Consider the following 17,439-nt stretch of genomic DNA (forward strand, 5'->3'; position numbering starts at 1 on the left):
AAAGTTCCTTGACACCTACCAGCCTCGTCCGTGCACAGCGGAGGGAATAGTCCAAAAAACTGGAGAATGCACAAAGAAAATAAAAAGTATCCAAGCTGTCCAGAGCGCATCTGTTCTATCTTCCCCATTTATAAACCACATTAATCCCGTCTGCTGTGCTGGGATGGAACAGGATGTACCCCATTACACCCCACACTCCCAGAAGGCACCGAACCGCCGCGCTCAGCACAGATGTGCAGCACAACTACATCCCCCGGCCTTCCCGTCACATCTCACACTCCAGCCTCAACCTGATTCCCATGACCGAAACTCCCTGCAGTCATTTCCCCAAAATAAAATGTGGAAATTATCAACTTGTTGTTTTCAAAAATCTTGGCTCTAAAGTTGGAAATCATGAAAAAAAAAATAGCAAACTGTTCATTATCTACGTGTAATATGCAGCTACGGAAATGTACATAGGGGCAGTATTATAGTAGTTATATTCTTGTACATAGAGGGCAGTATTATAGTAGTTATATTCTTTTACATAGGGGGCAGTATTATAGTAGTTATATTCTTGTACATAGGAGCAGTATTATAGTAGTTATATTCTTGTACATAGGGGCAGTATTATAGTAGTTATATTCTTGTATATAGGGGCAGTATTATAGTAGTTATATTCTTGTACATAGGAGCAGTATTATAGTAGTTATATTCTTATACATAGGGGCAGTATTATAGTAGTTATATTCTTGTACATAGGGGCAGTATTATAGTAGTTATATTCTTGTACATAGGAGCAGTATTATAGTAGTTATATTCTTGTACGTAGGAGCAGTATTACAGTAGTTATATTCTTGTACATAGGAGCAGTATTATAGTAGTTATACTCCTTTAATAATTAGCAGCAAGGTAGTAGTGTTAAATAAAATTTAACTTTTAATAAATATTTTAAAAAGGACTATAGTCCCAAACAACACCAGGAACATAGACACAAACAAAAACCACACACAATACCACATATAAAGCCAGACGCTCCTGTCTAGCGCTGTAATCCTTATAGCATGGTGTCAGGTTTATCTTTACTACACCATAAATAGCAATACCCTATCACAATGCTACACAATTTGTTAGTGCCCAGCCTACCATATGTGCGCAAAAACCAGCATGTTTATAGCATTCAGGGGTATAAAAAGGAACGGTCTCACCAGGCTCCAGGGACCTTCCTTAACAGCGTCATCCCATGCGTCCGATACATACAGACCGGGGGAGGATTTTCCACAAATCCTACTTACTACCCCTTTTCTCTCCAAAGTAAACGGACCCTATGGGAAGCCTCCTTGGTATTCAATCTCCCGACGCGTTTCCTTGGGCTCTATCATCAGGGGAGATGCCCAGTATAAAAAATGTATGTGTGTGTGCCAGTCATAGCACGTCACACAGGAGGACCTGACTCACCGCGCGCGGGTACTTCATTTTATATAAGGCGCCGTCTTGTAGATGTACGCCTCCTATGCTTCTCTTCCGCTTTCAAGCGCGGTTTCCGGGTATGCAGGGCGTCACATGACCAATCCTGGTCACACCTCCAAAGGATTGCGTGAAACGCATTCTGACACGCACGGCCATATTATCGGAGGTATCCGGGGTAAAAGACTATGCCCCGGAGGCGTGTACACGTAAATGATTAATGCCTGATATCATAATGAGCCTAACCAGGCTCTGAAAACCAATATAATACTTAAACCCCCAGAGTAACATGGTGAAATGTTTCAAACCTCTTTTTTGGGGGGGACATTTACCAAAAAATCCTACTACCTCCATTAATGGAAGGAGGATATAAATGAAAAAATGGGACATTGGCAGCTTTCCAACAAGGGCATCAAAATACCTATATAGGCTATAAATGATGCGGTGCATATGCACTAATTATAAATCCATCTTGCATTCAAAAATGTGAATACTCAGCTCATACAGAGCATGCTTAGATGACACTTCCTCCATAAAAAAGGAACAAAATGGAAAAAATCAGAAAAAACAACAAAGGAAAACCAAAAACAAACTGAGGCCATAGATATCGACTTCTTCATACAGTTGATGACATGCGGAGCAACAATGATGGTGGTGACATCAGAGATCAGTGGGATATGGGCCAAAATATGAATTAGGTTTTCCCTAAACAAGCCCTAAATGAAGATCCTACCTATCCTGTGGGGGTTGGCACCCTACTAGAAACGAGAAATTGGCGCCCCCACTCCACGGAGGCTGTCCCTACAGGCCCTATTTCATCCTAACCACCGAGCCTCACTAAGTGCAGGAAAGAGGAACTCCATTAAAATAGAGATATTATTTCTTAGTTATACTCCTTTACATAGGGGCAATATTATAGTAGTTATATTCTTGTTCATAGGAGCACTAATATAGTAGTTATATTCTTGTACATATGGGCAGTATTATAGTAGATATATCTTGTACATAGGAGCAGTATTATAGTAGTTATATTCTTGTACATAGGAGCTGTATTACAGTAGTTATATTCTTGTACATAGGGGGCAGTATTATAGTAGTTATATTCTTGTACATAGGGGCAGTATTATAGTAGTTATATTCTTGTACATATGAGCAGTATTATAGTAGTTATATTCTTGTACATAGGTGGCAGTATTATAGTAGTTATAGTCTTGCACATAGGAGCAGTATTATAGTAGTTATATTCTTGTACATAGGAGCAGTATTATAGTAGTTATATTTTTGTACATAGGAGTAGTATTGTAGTAGTTAAATTCTTGTACATAGAGGCAGTATTATAGTAGTTATATTCCTGTACATAGGAGCAGTATTATAGTAGTTATATTCTTGTACACCTTAGGGGCAGTATTATAGTAGTTATATTCTTGTACATAGGAGCAGTATTATAGTAGTTATATTCTTATAAATAACGGCAGTATTATAGTAGTTATATTCTTGTACATAGGGGCAGTAGTGTAGTAGTTATATTCTTGTACATAGGAGCAGTATTATAGTAGTTATATTCTTGTACGTAGGAGCAGTATTATAGTAGTTATATTCTTGTACATAGGGGGCAGTATTATAGTAGTTATATTCTTGTACATAGGAGCACTAATATAGTAGTTATATTCTTGTAATTATGGGCAGTATAATAGTAGATATATTCTTGTACATAGGAGAAGTATTATAGTAGTTATATTCTTGTAGTAGGAGCAGTATTATAGTAGTTATATTCTTGTACATAGGAGCGGTATTGTAGTTATATTCTTGTACATAAGGGACAGTATTATAGCAGTTATATTCTTGTACATAGGGGCAGTATTATAGTAGTTATATTCTTGGACATTGGGGCAGTATTATAGTAGTTATATTCTTGTACATAAGAGCACTAATATAGTAGTTATATTCTTGTACATAGGGGCAGTATTATCAGTATTATAGTAGTTATATTCTTGTACATAGGAGCAGTATTATAGTAGTTATATTCTTGTACATAGGAGCAGTATTGTAGTAGTTATATTCTTGTACATAGAGGCAGTATTATAGTAGTCATATTCTTGTACATAGGGGCAGTATTATAGTAGCTATATTCTTGTACACAGGCGGGCAGTATTATAGTAGCTATATTCTTGTACATAGGGGCAGTATTATAGTAGTTATATTCTTGTACATAGGAGCGGTATTGTAGTTATATTCTTGTACATAAGGGACAGTATTATAGCAGTTATATTCTTGTACATAGGGGCAGTATTATAGTAGTTATATTCTTGGACATTGGGGCAGTATTATAGTAGTTATATTCTTGTACATAGGAGCAGTATTATAGTAGTTATATTCTTGTACAGAGGAGCAGTATTATAGTAGTTATAGTCTTGAACATAGGGGCAGTATTGTAGTAGTTATATTCTTGTACATAGGAGCAGCATTATAGTAGTTAAGTAGTTATATTCTTGTATATAGGGGCAGTATTAAAGTAGTTATATTTTTGTACATAGGGGAAGTATTATAGTAGTTTTATTCTTGTACATAGGAGCAGTATTATAGTAGTTATATTCTTGTACATTGGGGCAGTTTTATAGTAGTTATATTCTTGTATATAGGAGCAGTATTATAGTAGTTATATTCTTGTACATAGGGGCAGTATTATAGCAGTTATATTCTTGTACATAGGAGCAGCATTATAGTAGTTATATTCTTGTACATAGGGGCAGTATTATAGCAGTTATATTCTTGTACATAGGAGCAGTATTATAGTAGTTATATTCTTGTACATAGGAGCAGTATTATAGTAGTTATAGTCTTGAACATAGGGGCAGTATTGTAGTAGTTATATTCTTGTACATAGGGGGCAGTATTATAGTAGTTATATTCTTGTACATAGGAGCCGGAATATAGTAGTTTTTGTTCTTGTACATAGGGGACAGTATTAACCCCTTCATGACCGTGGGATTTTTCGTTTTTCCGTTTTCGTTTTTCACTCCCCTCCTTCCCAGAGCCATAACTTTTTTATTTTTCCGTCAATTTGGCCATGTGAGGGCTTATTTTTTGCGGGACGAGTTGTACTTTTGAATGACACCATTGGTTTTACCATGGCGTGTACTAGAAAACGGGAAAAAAATTCCAAGTGCGGTGAAATTGCAAAAAAAGTGCAATCCCACACTTGTTTTTTGTTTGTTTTTTTTGCTAGGTTCACTAAATGATAAAACTGACCAGCCATTATGATTCTCCAGGTCAGTACGAGTTCATAGACACCAAACATGTCTAGGTTATTTTTCACCTAAGTGGGGAAAAAAATTCCAAACTTTGCAAAAAAAAATAAATAAATAAAATTGCGCCATATTCCGATACCCGTAGCGTCTCCATTTTTCGTGATCTGGGGTCGGGTGAGGGCTTATTTTTTGCGTGCCGAGCTGGCGTTTTTAATAATGGCATTTCGGTGCAGATACGTTCTTTTGATCGCCCGTTATTGCATTTTAATGCAATGTCGCTGCGACCAAAAAAACGTAATTCTGGCGTTTCGATTTTTTTTCTCGTTATGCCATTTTGCGATCAGGTTAATGCTTTTTTTTATTGATAGATCGGGCGATTCTGAACGCGGCTATACCAAATATGTGTAGATTTGATATTTTTTTTATTGATTTATTTTGATTGGGGCGAAAGGGGGGTGATTTAAACTTTTATATTTTTTTTATTTTTTTCACATTTTTTTTTACTTTTTTTTTAAACTTTTGCCATGCTTCTATAGCCTCCATGGGAGGCTAGAAGCAGGCACAGCCCGATCGGCTCTGCTACATAACAGCGATCATCAGATCGCTGCTATATAGCAGAATTGCAGGTGTGCTGTGAGCGCCGACCACAGGGGGGCGCTCACAGCCACCGGCGATCAGTAACCATAGAGGTCTCAAGGACCTCTATGGCTACAATATACAAGCATCGCCGACCCCCGATCATGTGACGGGGGTCGGCGATGCGCTCATTTCCGGCCGCCCGGCCGGATGCGGTAGTTAAATGCCGCTGTCTGCGTTTGACAGCGGCATTTAACTAGTTAATAGCGGCGGGTGATCGCGATTTCGCCCGCCGCTATTGCGCGCACATGTCACCTGTAAAAAACAGCTGACATGTCGCGACTTTGATGTGCGCTCACCGCCGGAGCACATCAATGCAGGGGACCCGACATCGGACGGTATAGTACGTCCGATGTCGGGAAGGGGTAAAGTAGTTATACTCTTGTACTTAAGAGCAGTATTATAGTAGTTATATTCTTGTACATGGGAGCAGTATTATAGTAGTTTTATTCTTGTACATAGGAGCAGTATTATAGTAATTATATTCTTGTACATAGGGGCAGTATTATAGTAGTTATATTCTTGTACATGGGGGCAGTATTACTGTATAATAGTTATATTCTTGTACATAGGGGCAGTATTATAGTAGTTATATTCTTGTAAATAGGAGCAGTATTATTGTAGTTATATTCTTGTTTATAGGGAGCAGTATTATAGTAGTTATATTCTTGTACATAGGAGCAGTATGATAGTAGTTATATTCTTGTACGTAGGAGCAGTATTATAGGAGTTATATTCTTGTACATAGGGGCAGTATTATAGTAGTGTATTCTTACATATAGGGAGTATTATAGTAGTTATATTCTTGTACATTGGGCAGTATGATAGTAGTTATATTCTTGTACATAGGGGTAGTATTATAGTATTTATATTCTTGTACATAGGAGCAGTATTATAGTAGTTATATTCTTGTATGTAGGAGCAGTATTATAGAAGTTATATTCTTTATACATAGGAGCAGTATTATAGTAGTTATATTCTTGTATGTAGGAGCAGTATTATAGAAGTTATATTCTTTATACATAGGAGCAGTATTGTAGTTATATTCTTGTACATGGGGCAGTATGATAGTAGTTATATTCTTGTACATAGGGGCAGTATTATAGTAGTTATATTCTTGTACATAGGGGCAGTATTATAGTAGTTATGTTCTTGTACATAGGAGCAGTATTGTAGTAGATATATTCTTGTTCATAGCAGTATTATAGTAGTTATATTATTGTACGTAGGGGCAGTATTATAGTAGTTTTATTCTTGTACATAAGGGGCAGTATTATAGTAGTTATATTCTTATAGATAGGGGGCAGTATTATAGTAGTTATATTCTTGTATATAGGGGCAGTATTGTAGTAGATATATTCTTGTTCATAGCAGTATTATAGTAGTTATATTATTGTATATAGGGGCAGTATTATAGTAGTTATATTCTTGTACATAGAGGGCAGTATTATAGTAGTTATATTCTTATAGATAGGGGGCAGTATTATAGTAGTTATATTCTTGTATATAGGGGCAGTATTATAGTAGTTATATTCTTGTACATAGGAGCAGTATTATAGTAGTTATATTCTTGTACATAGGGGCAGTATTATAGTAGTTATATTCTTGTGTATAGGGGCAGTATTATAGTAGTTATATTCTTCTACATAGGGGCAGTATTATAGTAGTTATATTCTTGTACATAAGAGCAGTATTATAGTAGCTATACTCTTGTACATAGGGGCAGTATTATAGTAGTTATATTCTTGTACATAAGGGGCAGTATTATAGTAGTTATATTCTTGTACATAGGGGGCAGTATTATAGTAGTTATATTCTTGTACATAGGAGCAGTATTATAGTAGATATATTCTTGTTCATAGGAGCAGTATTATAGTAGTTATATTTTTGTAAATAGGAGCAGTATTATAGTAGTTATATTCTTGCACATAAGGGGCAGTATTATAGTAGTTATATTCTTGTACATAGGAGCCGTATTATAGTAGTTATATTCTTGTATATAGGAGCGGTATTATAATAGTTATATTCTTGTACATAGGGAGCAGTATTATAGCAGTTATATTCTTGTACATAGGGAGCAGTATTATATTAGTTATATTCTTTTACATAGGGGGCAGTATTATAGTAGTTATATTCTTTTACATAGGGGGCAGTATTATAGTAGTTATATTCTTGTACATAGGTGCAGTATTACAGTAGTTATATTCTTGTATATAGGGGCAGTATTATACTAGCTATATTCTTATACATAGGCGCAGTATTATAGCAGTTATATTCTTGTACATAGGGAGCTGTATTATAGTAGTTATATTCTTGTACATAGGGGCAGTATTATAGTAGTTGTATTCTTGTACATAAGGGACCGTATTATAGTAGTTATATTCTTGTAGTTAGGGGGCAGTATTATAGTAGTTATATTCTTGTATATAGGGGCAGTATTATAGTAGTTATATTCTTGTACATAGGGGCAGTATTATAGAAGTTATTTTCTTGTACATACGGGCAGTATTAAAGTAGTTATATTCTTGTACATAGGGGCAGTATTATAGTAGTTATATTCTTGTACATAGAGGCCAGTATTATAGTAGTTATATTCTTTTACATAGGGGGCAGTATTATAGTAGTTATATTCTTGTACATAGGAGCAGTATTATAGTAGTTATATTCTTGTACATAGGGGCAGTATTATAGTAGTTATTTTCTTGTACGTAGGAGCAGCATTACAGTAGTTGTATTCTTGCACATAGGGGGCAGTATTATTGTAGTTATATTCCTTTACATAGGGGCAGTATTATAGTAGTTATATTCTTGTTCATAGGAGCACTAATATAGTAGTTATATTCTTATACATATGGGCAGTATTATAGTAGATATATTCTTGTACATAGGAGAAGTATTATAGTAGTTATATTCTTGTACATAGGGGCAGTATTATAGTAGTTATATTCTTGTACATAGGAGCACTAATATAGTAGTTATATTCTTGTACATAATTGCAGTATTATAGTAGATATATCTTGTACATAGGAGCAGTATTATAGTAGTTATATTCTTGTACATAGGAGCTGTATTACAGTAGTTATATTCTTGTATATAGGGGCAGTATTATCAGTATTATAGTAGTTATATTCTTGTACATAGGAGCAGTATTATAGTAGTTATATTTTTGTACATAGGAGTAGTATTGTAGTAGTTATATTCTTGTACATAGAGGCCGTATTATAGTAGTTATATTCCTGTACTTAGGAGCAGTATTATAGTAGTTATATTCTTGTACACCTTAGGGGTAGTATTATAGTAGTTATATTCTTGTACATAGGAGCAGTATTATAGTAGTTATATTCTTGTACGTAGGAGCAGTATTACAGTAGTTGTATTCTTGTACATATGGGGCAGTATTATTGTAGTTATATTCCTTTACATAGGGGCAGTATTATAGTAGTTATATTCTTGCTCATAGGAGCACTAATATAGTAGTTATATTCTTGTGCATATGGGCAGTATTATAGTAGATATATTCTTGTACATAGGAGAAGTATTATAGTAGTTATATTCTTGTACATAGGGGGCAGTATTATAGTAGTTATATTCTTGTACATAGGGGCAGTATTATAGTAGTTATATTCTTGTAAATAGGAGCACTAATATAGTAGTTATATTCTTGTACATAATTGCAGTATTATAGTAGATATATCTTGTACATAGGAGCAGTATTATTGTAGTTATATTCTTGTACATAGGAGCTGTATTACAGTAGTTATATTCTTGTATATAGGGGCAGTATAATCAGTATTATAGTAGTTATATTCTTGTACATAGGAGCAGTATTATAGTAGTTATATTCTTGTACATAAGGGGCAGTATTGTAGTAGTTATATTCTTGTACATAGGAGCAGTATTATAGTAGTTATATTCTTGAACGTAGGAGCAGTATTATAGTAGTTGTATTCTTGTACATAGGGGGCAGTATTATTGTAGTTATATTCCTTTACATTGGGGCAGTATTATAGTAGTTATATTCTTGTACATAGGAGCACTAATATAGTAGTTATATTCTTGTAAATATGGGCAGTATTATAGTAGATATATTCTTGTACATAGGAGAAGTATTATAGTAGTTATATTCTTGTACGTAGGAGCAGTATTATAGTAGTTATATTCTTGTACATAGGGGGCAGTATTATAGTAGTTATATTCTTGTACATAGGGGCAGTATTATAGTAGTTATATTCTTGTACATAGGAGCACTAATATAGTAGTTATATTCTTGTACATAGGGGCAGTATTATAGTAGTTATATTCTTGTACATAGGAGCAGTATTATAGTAGTTATATTCTTGTACATAGGAGCAGTATTGTAGTAGTTATATTCTTGTACATAGAGGCAGTATTATAGTAGTTATATACCTGTACATAGGAGCAGTATTATAGTAGTTATATTCTTGTACATAGGGGCAGTATTATAGTAGTCATATTCTTGTACATAGAGGCAGTATTATAGTAGTCACATTCTTGTACATAGGGGCAGTATTATAGTAGTTAGATTCTTGGACATAGGGGCAGTATTATAATAGTTATATTCTTGTAAATAGGAGCAGTATTATTGTAGTTATATTCTTGTATATAGGGAGCAGTATTATAGTAGTTATATTCTTGTACATAGGAGCAGTATGATAGTAGTTATATTCTTGTACGTAGGAGCAGTATTATAGGAGTTATATTCTTGTACATAGGGGCAGTATTATAGTAGTGTATTCTTACATATAGGGAGCAGTATTATAGTAGTTATATTCTTGTAAATTGGGCAGTATGATAGTAGTTATATTCTTGTACATAGGGGTAGTATTATAGTATTTATATTCTTGTACATAGGAGCAGTATTATAGTTATATTCTTGTACATAGGGGCAGTATTATAGCAGTTAAATTCTTGTACATAGGAGCAGCATTATAGTAGTTATATTCTTGTACATAGGGGCAGTATTATAGCAGTTATATTCTTGTACATAGGAGCAGTATTATAGTAGTTATAGTCTTGAACATAGGGGCAGTATTGTAGTAGTTATATTCTTGTACATAGGGGCAGTATTATAGCAGTTATATTCTTGTACATAGGAGCAGTATTATAGTAGTTATATTCTTGTACATAGGAGCAGTATTATAGTAGTTATATTCTTGTACATAGGAGCCGGAATATAGTAGTTTTTGTTCTTTTACATAGGGGGCAGTATTATAGTAGTTATACTCTTGTACTTAAGAGCAGTATTATAGTAGTTATATTCTTGTACATGGGAGCAGTATTATAGTAGTTTTATTCTTGTACATAGGAGCAGTATTATAGTAGTTATATTCTTGTACATAGGGGCATTATTACAGCATTTATATTCTTTTACATAGCATTATTATAGTAGTTATATTCTTGTACATAGGGGCAGTATTATAGTAGTTATATTCTTGTAAATAGGAGCAGTATTATTGTAGTTATATTCTTGTATATAGGGAGCAGTATTATAGTAGTTATATTCTTGTACATAGGAGCAGTATGGTAGTAGTTATATTCTTGTACGTAGGAGCAGTATTATAGGAGTTATATTCTTGTACATAGGGGCAGTATTATAGTAGTGTATTCTTACATATAGGGAGTATTATAGTAGTTATATTCTTGTACATTGGGCAGTATGATAGTAGTTACAGTATATTCTTGTACATAGGGGTAGTATTATAGTATTTATATTCTTGTACATAGGAGCAGTATTATAGTAGTTATATTCTTGTACATAGGGGCAGTATTATAGCAGTTATATTCTTGTACATAGGAGCAGCATTATAGTAGTTGTATTCTTGTACATAGGGGGCAGTATTATAGCAGTTATATTCTTGTACATAGGAGCAGTATTATAGTAGTTATATTCTTGTACATAGGAGCAGTATTATAGTAGTTATAGTCTTGAACATAGGGGCAGTATTGTAGTAGTTATATTCTTGTACATAGGGGGCAGTATTATAGTAGTTATATTCTTGTACATAGGAGCCGGAATATAGTAGCTTTTGTTCTTGTACATAGGGGGCAGTATTATAGTAGTTATACTCTTGTACTTAAGAGCAGTATTATAGTAGTTATATTCTTGTACATGGGAGCAGTTTTATAGTAGTTTTATTCTTGTACATAGGAGCAGTATTATAGTAGTGATATTCTTGTACATAGGGGCAGTATTACAGCATTTATATTCTTTTACATAGCATTATTATAGTAGTTATATTCTTGTACATAGGGGCAGTATTACAGTAGTTATATTCTTGTACATAGGGGGCAGCATTACTGTATAATAGTTATATTCTTGTACATAGGGGCAGTAGTATAGTAGTTATATTCTTGTAAATAGGAGCAGTATTATTGTAGTTATATTCTTGTATATAGGGAGCAGTATTATAGTAGTTATATTCTTGTACGTAGGAGCAGTATTATAGGAGTTATATTCTTGTACATAGGGGCAGTATTATAGTAGTGTATTCTTACATATAGGGAGCAGTATTATAGTATTTATATTCTTGTACATTGGGCAGTATGATAGTAGTTATATTCTTGTACATAGGGGTAGTATTATAGTATTTATATTCTTGTACATAGGAGCAGTATTATAGTAGTTATATTCTTGTATGTAGGAGCAGTATTATAGAAGTTATATTCTTTATACATAGGAGCAGTATTATAGGAGTTATATTCTTGTACATAGGGGCAGTATTATAGTAGTGTATTCTTACATATAGGGAGCAGTATTATAGTAGTTATATTCTTGTAAATTGGGCAGTATGATAGTAGTTATATTCTTGTACATAGGGGTAGTATTATAGTATTTATATTCTTGTACATAGGAGCAGTATTATAGTAGTTATATTCTTGTACATAGGGGCAGTATTATAGCAGTTAAATTCTTGTACATAGGAGCAGCATTATAGTAGTTATATTCTTGTACATAGGGGCAGTATTATAGCAGTTATATTCTTGTACATAGGAGCAGTATTATAGTAGTTATATTCTTGTACATAGGAGCAGTATTATAGTAGTTATAGTCTTGAACATAGGGGCAGTATTGTAGTAGTTATATTCTTGTACATAGGGGCAGTATTATAGCAGTTATATTCTTGTACATAGGAGCAGTATTATAGTAGTTATATTCTTGTACATAGGAGCAGTATTATAGTAGTTATATTCTTGTACATAGGAGCCGGAATATAGTAGTTTTTGTTCTTGTACATAGGGGGCATTATTATAGTAGTTATACTCTTGTACTTAAGAGCAGTATTATAGTAGTTATATTCTTGTACATGGGAGCAGTATTATAGTAGTTTTATTCTTGTACATAGGAGCAGTATTATAGTAGTTATATTCTTGTACATAGGGGCAGTATTACAGCATTTATATTCTTTTACATAGCATTATTATAGTAGTTATATTCTTGTACATAGGGGCAGTATTATAGTAGTTATATTCTTGTAAATAGGAGCAGTATTATTGTAGTTATATTCTTGTATATAGGGAGCAGTATTATAGTAGTTATATTCTTGTACATAGGAGCAGTATGGTAGTAGTTATATTCTTGTACGTAGGAGCAGTATTATAGGAGTTATATTCTTGTACATAGGGGCAGTATTATAGTAGTGTATTCTTACATATAGGGAGCAGTATTATAGTAGTTATATTCTTGTACATTGGGCAGTATGATAGTAGTTACAGTATATTCTTGTACATAGGGGTAGTATTATAGTATTTATATTCTTGTACATAGGAGCAGTATTATAGTAGTTATATTCTTGTACATAGGGGCAGTATTATAGCAGTTATATTCTTGTACATAGGAGCAGCATTATAGTAGTTATATTCTTGTACATAGGGGCAGTATTATAGCAGTTATATTCTTGTACATAGGAGCAGTATTATAGTAGTTATAGTCTTGAACATAGGGGCAGTATTGTAGTAGTTACATTCTTGTACATAGGGGGCAGTATTATAGTAGTTATATTCTTGTACATAGGAGCCGGAATATAGTAGCTTTTGTTCTTGTACATAGGGGGCAGTATTATAGTAGTTATACTCTTGTACTTAAGAGCAGTATTATAGTAGTTATATTCTTGTACATGGGAGCAGTATTATAGTAGTTTTATTCTTGTACATAGGAGCAGTATTATAGTAGTGATATTCTTGTACATAGGGGCAGTATTACAGCATTTATATTCTTTTACATAGCATTATTATAGTAGTTATATTCTTGTACATAGGGGCAGTATTATAGTAGTTATATTCTTGTACATAGGGGACAGCATTACTGTATAATAGTTATATTCTTGTACATAGGGGCAGTATTATAGTAGTTATATTCTTGTAAATAGGCGCAGTATTATTGTAGTTATATTCTTGTATATAGGGAGCAGTATTATAGTAGTTATATTCTTGTACGTAGGAGCAGTATTATAGGAGTTATATTCTTGTACATAGGGGCAGTATTATGGTAGTGTATTCTTACATATAGGGAGCAGTATTATAGTAGTTATATTCTTGTACATTGGGCAGTATGATAGTAGTTATATTCTTGTACATAGGGGTAGTATTATAGTATTTATATTCTTGTACATAGGAGCAGTATTATAGTAGTTATATTCTTGTATGTAGGAGCAGTATTATAGTAGATATATTCTTGTTCATAGCAGTATTATAGTAGTTATATTATTGTACATAGGGGCAGTATTATAGTAGTTGTATTCTTGTACATAAGGGGCAGTATTATAGTAGTTATATTCTTGTATATAGGGGCAGTATTATAGTAGTTATATTCTTGTACATGGGGCAGTATGATAGTAGCTATATTCTTGTACATAGGGGCAGTATTATAGTAGTTATATTCTTGTAAATAGGAGCAGTATTATAGTAGTTATATTCTTCTACATAGGGGCAGTATTATAGTAGTTATATTCTTGTACATAGGGGCAGTATTATAGTAGTTATATTCTTGTACATAAGGGGCAGTATTATAGTAGTTATATTCTTGTACATAGGAGCAGTATTATAGTAGATATATTCTTGTTCACAGGAGCAGTATTATAGTAGTTATATTCTTGTATATAGGGGCAGTATTATAGTAGTTATATTCTTGTACATAGGAGCAGTATTATAGTAGTTATATTCTTCTACATAGGGGCAGTATTATAGTAGTTATATTTTTGTACATAAGGGGCAGTATTATAGTAGTTATATTCTTGTTCATAGGAGCAGTATTATAGTAGTTATATTCTTGTATATAGGGGCAGTATTATAGTAGTTATATTCTTGTACATAGGGGCAGTATTATAGTAGTTATATTATGGGTGATACAATATTAATCATGGGGAGACTTTGCTGTAACTACGATACATTGTTGTAACGACGTGGCGTATGTTATCGGTATTATGATGAGATGAAGCTGGAGGTAGAAGTTGTCCATTGTTGGATATTCTATAGATGAGTCATATAAAGTATAGTGAGAAGTCTTCGACGGGGTCTTAGCCATCTTCATTGTGAGCGTCGGCTGGAGAGATGGTTTCACAATATTTTCAGTAAGTCTGAGTTTTTTCATGGCGTAACTGTCAGTAAGGCGAGTAGTTGTTGCCGTCAGCACACAGTTTGGATGACGGACGTGTCAGGACCAGGATACAAGGGGCCACGTAACGTGGTGGGATAATTGCAGCAGATGCAGGTATCATTTATCGCTCTGAGACCGTATCTGCCCTATACAGAAGACCCGGCCACCACGGAGTATATGGTCCTGCGTCCAGAGCAGGGACTCTGCGGACACTGCGCACACCAGACTTTTAGTTGCGCTGATTATAAGAACTTTGGCCAAACGTAAAGACTTTGCCCAGATCCTGACTCAGAGATCGATCCTATAGACCAGAGGTATCAAACTGCATTCCTCGAGGTCCGCCAACAGGTCATGTTTTCAGGATTTCCTTAGCATTCCACAAGGTGCTGGAATCATTCTGTGCAGGTGATTAAATTATCACCTGTGCAATACAAGGAAATCCTGAAAACATGACCTGTTGGCGGCCCTCGAGGAATGCAGTTTGACACCTCTGCTATAGACCAGATCGGCTCCAAAACACTTCTGTAAAAGGCCTAGAAGTTTTTTAATTTCTACTATTTTATGAGAAATATTTTCTGTTCCTCCGTTTTTTTCCCAACACTTTAATTTTCCATGAGATTTTTGAAAAATTCCCGGTGTAAAAAAAAAGAAAGAAAAAGAACAATGTTCTTGTCACTTATGATTGGGTCATATTCTAATAATAATAATCCAAAACTCTGCAAGGTCTTGTTCACACTTTTTTTTTTTCTTGTATTTTGAAGTGGATCCTTTCTGTTTCAGGATTAAAAAAAAACTTCCTTAAAAATGAAATTTCCAAAAAGTTTGTTTTTTGACCGTCTGGAAAGATCCTTTGTGGATGTGGTCTATGGGAATTGCTACATGAGCAGTTGTACTAGGGTGCAGGCAGTCACCTTATTTGGGCGGTTGCCCAAATTTTACAGTTATTTTCAGGGGTAAAAGAAGTTTCCTGCCCTGGTCCAACAGCGAGGCTGGTCGGTGATGCCCCGGAGCCCTGGACCCGGGGAGTATGCCTTGGTCACCCACTTAGATACAATTAGAAAATAGGTTTTTTTGCACAAGTCTGAAGGATACAAAGAGGAAATACTGAGATAATGGAGAGATAAATTTATCCAAAAAGTAACATTGACGGAAAGTAATCTGTAAATAAAGAAATGGCAGGGACGCGGAGCGTTAGGGATCCGTCCTGGAGGGGAATCCACTGTCCGACGATACATCCAAGTGACCGGCGTCATCCATGAGAGGGGTGGGATAATTCAGGACCCTGATAGGGATAAGACATAAAGGGACCCCTGCTCAACAGCTTGTGACACAGTCAGCTCTGCTACATCGGTCCCGGCATCTGCTGCACGTGGACGGCGACCTCTCTGTATACGACTGCGGTGATCAGCGGCCTCATCTGTTTTTTATTATCAGTATTTTAAATCCCCCCCAAAATAAAAAAAGATTTAAAAAAAAAAAATGTTTCTGCAAAATCCATCAAAATGTAAAAAAAAAAATGAGAATGGACAAATATCTGGACGCGGAAGAACGAGCGCCTGTCCACGGGGGCCGCACTGTATGGGGGCTCGTTTATGGCCGGGAATACTCGGGAAACAGATCGTGTATTTCGGGGGGCTTATATTTTTACGTCCGGGGGTCGTACAAAGCTTCTTAGGAAGAAAGGAGACCCTTCTAGTATTTGGAGGATTGGGGGGGATTTTTATACTTCAGTGGGGGGGCTGGCCAGCACTTTCGGTAGATAGGGGTCAGATAGAATGGAGCATCAGAGCGATATTTGGGGGGAATAGTAACAATTTGATGTTTCGCAGATAATTCTGATGTTATTACTGGGTGGGATCATTGATCGCTGTATATATTGTGGGGGCAGATCTCGCTATATACAGGATTTCAGGTCACACGGGGGCGGCAGGTGAAGGGAGGACGCGGCTTTAGATCAGATATGGATTTCTATCGGGGGCGCTCGGTGCGGTCACCACAGTACCTGAATTTTTGGGAACATTTTCGGTTTGGACGATAACGGCGACAGTAAATTCCTAAGAAATCTTGTCCCAAACGTTCTTTTTAAAGGGCCAGGCCGAATTTATCGGGACAGATCTAATGACTGAAGATAAGTCCGTAGTGTATTCCAAAAAGTTGCTCCAAACAATTGTGTCAGACCCCCATACTAGTCATTGGAGGGTTAACGCTACTTTACGCACCCCAGGATCTGGAGAACAATAGCTGCTTGCACCAAGAGCTTAACCTCTAATGTGTACAAAGAGGCTGCAGAAGACCCCATTAACCCAGCGCTGCCCACAACTACAGAGACTTACCAGGAGGAGAGTCAGAGGGAATTCCATACAGTGCCCCCTAAGGCTTGCAATCCATCCAGGGCTGGTGTATCAGGCTGCAGAAATCGAGGACCCCAGTAATTAGAGAGCGAGCAGAGAGGAGAGAGCTGTGTCCTCTGCACAACACAAGTCAGCACTGAACCCG

General features: G+C 35.3%; 1 protein-coding gene across 2 annotated transcripts in view; it reads right to left on the minus strand.

The window, feature by feature from the left end:
* Nucleotides 1-17,439, minus strand: part of NBL1 (NBL1, DAN family BMP antagonist) — a 56,892-nt gene extending 39,453 nt beyond the window's left edge. For both annotated transcript variants that reach the window (XM_077260302.1, XM_077260301.1), the window contains exon 1: nucleotides 17,277-17,439. The gene's annotated coding sequence lies outside the window, so the exon portion shown is untranslated. The remainder of the gene's footprint in view (nucleotides 1-17,276) is intronic.

This window comes from Ranitomeya variabilis, chromosome 4 (genome assembly GCF_051348905.1).
Source record: "Ranitomeya variabilis isolate aRanVar5 chromosome 4, aRanVar5.hap1, whole genome shotgun sequence".
NCBI lineage: Eukaryota > Metazoa > Chordata > Amphibia > Anura > Dendrobatidae > Ranitomeya > Ranitomeya variabilis.